This window comes from Thermobia domestica, chromosome 1 (assembly GCF_964235325.1).
Source record: "Thermobia domestica chromosome 1, izTheDome1.hap1.1, whole genome shotgun sequence".
Classification (NCBI taxonomy): domain Eukaryota; kingdom Metazoa; phylum Arthropoda; class Insecta; order Zygentoma; family Lepismatidae; genus Thermobia; species Thermobia domestica.
The window spans coordinates 165,133,230-165,135,556 of record NC_137454.1 but is presented as its reverse complement, the minus strand read 5'-3'; the positions used below and the strand labels follow the sequence as shown (position 1 = coordinate 165,135,556).

At 35.1% G+C, this 2,327-nt stretch overlaps 1 non-coding gene across 1 annotated transcript; it reads left to right on the top strand.

Moving 5' to 3' along the window:
• TRNAL-AAG (transfer RNA leucine (anticodon AAG)) lies at positions 1 to 82 on the top strand. The gene has a single exon. It is a non-coding gene; the product is annotated as a tRNA-Leu (tRNA).
• Positions 83 to 2,327: the final 2,245 nt, after the last annotated feature.

Sequence of the window (2,327 nt, the reverse complement as noted above, 5' to 3'; positions counted from 1 at the left end):
GGTAGCGTGGCCGAGCTGTCTAAGGCGCTGGTTTAAGGCACCAGTCTCTTCGGAGGCGTGGGTTCGAATCCCACCGCTGCCAAGTACTTTTAAGTAAATATTTTTTTCTAAAAAAAAATACTGAGGAATAGTTTATTAAAATTAACTTAATAAATAAGTGCAAGGGTAAATTTCAGAAGTGAGTCGATATCTTAAGCAACCACTTTCCATCGCACAAAACTCATGACCTAGTAATCTCACTGGAGACCCAGCTATGGTTTAAAGAGCCATATTTTAAAGGTTGGAATATTAAATAACTTTACAAACTTATATTAAAGTGCATTAATCACGTCCAACATATTTCTTTTGTCCAATAATACTGTATTATAAATCTTAACAGCCTCGTTAATTATTCCACAATATATATATATCTACCGTAATAATACGCAGTATGAAACGATATACTCTGATTTGTCTAAAGCGTTCGATTCAATTATCACTTCTATTTACTATGCAAGCTTTCAACTTGATTTCGTCTTCACAGTACATTTTTGTTTCTAATTTCTTCTTATGTATAAATGTAGAACTACACTTACATGTTAGAGTAGTGCCGTCTGGTGTTCTATCTACTTCTTTGCCTGTATCACCAAGAGTAGTAGAAAAATGTATTAGGGCCTTCATTGTATGCATTATACTTCTCATACATGGAGGTTCTAGGTTACTCTTTCATATATATATATATATATATATATATATATATATATATATATATATATAGGTTACTCTTTCATATATATATATATATATATATATATATATATATATATATATATATATATATATAGAGAGAGAGAGAGAGAGAGAGAGAGAGAGAGAGAGAGAGAGAGAGAGAGAGAGATCGGGTGTTCTAAAAATGGCAACCAACGACAACAAAGTGTTATTCTAGGGTCAAAATAAAGCGTTAATGCTATATAATGTTAAACCCTCCGGGGCCTCCTTCAACCAATCAGAAATTTCACTATGTGGCAACGTCGTGGAATAACTTAGAATTATTAGCGTTGTTCTACGAATCCATCAAACAGTTATATTGATTGTTACGCTAATACGTAAGCTAGTATCAACACCTATCGACTTTAACTTCCATCTGGAAAGAATCCTCGTAACTATTAGTTGTATTGGAAGATCTATTCTATGGTTCTTTAACTGCGACGTTGACACATAGTGGAACTTGCATCTCCAGACGAAGATCTGAAAAAGGAACACAATTATATATATTTTTCGATTTATTTTGACTTTTAGGATAGTGCACTGTAGTCCGTGAGCCCCATTTTTAAAACACCCATATACAGGGTGCAGGGACGACATTAAGGGTGGGCGAGGATGGGCGACCGCCCACCCGATGGATGGCCTCGCCCACCCATCTGCCCACCCCAACAGAAGTAGAGTAATGAAGATGACATCCTGTACTTCAAAAGCAATAGGTATTACTTTGGGTAGTAATGAAAAAGGTTCTATGACCCTGTTTAACTCTGCAATCAACAACGATTTTAAGACAGATACTTGTAGTAATACTTGTATAATGGCGCCAAAAGTCGTGATTAACCTTTAAATTAAAGCACCTCGTGAACTACGAAGCCATTTAAACCGATTTCGTAGGGTTGGAAAAAATGTAAAAATAATCACTCGAAATTGCCACAGATACATGAAAAAAAAAAAAAAAAAAACCTTTTGTTACTTAATATCTCTACTTGAATTTCAGTTATTGACATATACGTGATTTTTATTGTTTTATGCATTATTAGTATTGTTGTTACTGTAAATTTCCTTTTAGGAAAGAAAAGTAAAATTTCTCCCCCCCCTCCCCTCTCCTCAAATATACTGATAGGAGGAATATGTGTTTATTATTCCTTGAAGTCCATTATTTGACATCACAATCGATGTAAACCTTCCTTTCTAATTCCAGCTTTTACTCCAGGAGGAAATAACACAAAAAAAAAAAAAAACTTACATGGTGTATCTAGTTTTAAAGGGGGATTTTCCCATCATTCCCAGATAATTCGCAAATTGCTGCGACCAATAAAGTTAGCACGGCTAGAATTGCTATCATTGTTTCCCCTCGCATAGTGTAAACGTGATTGGTAGCTGTTCCATTGGACATGAGTATAGGTGACTTGCTTTTATTCGAGCTCATTTAATTACACATTTCCGTATTTTGTTTTACATTAGCAGTACAGGCTGTTCACGTTAATCCAAATTCACCGTAATCCGAACCCTGGGCTTGTCCGAATGATATTTAGCCGGCGAAGTTGATATTTTTAGACTGGTTGCTCAAACAGAAACAGTTGTTG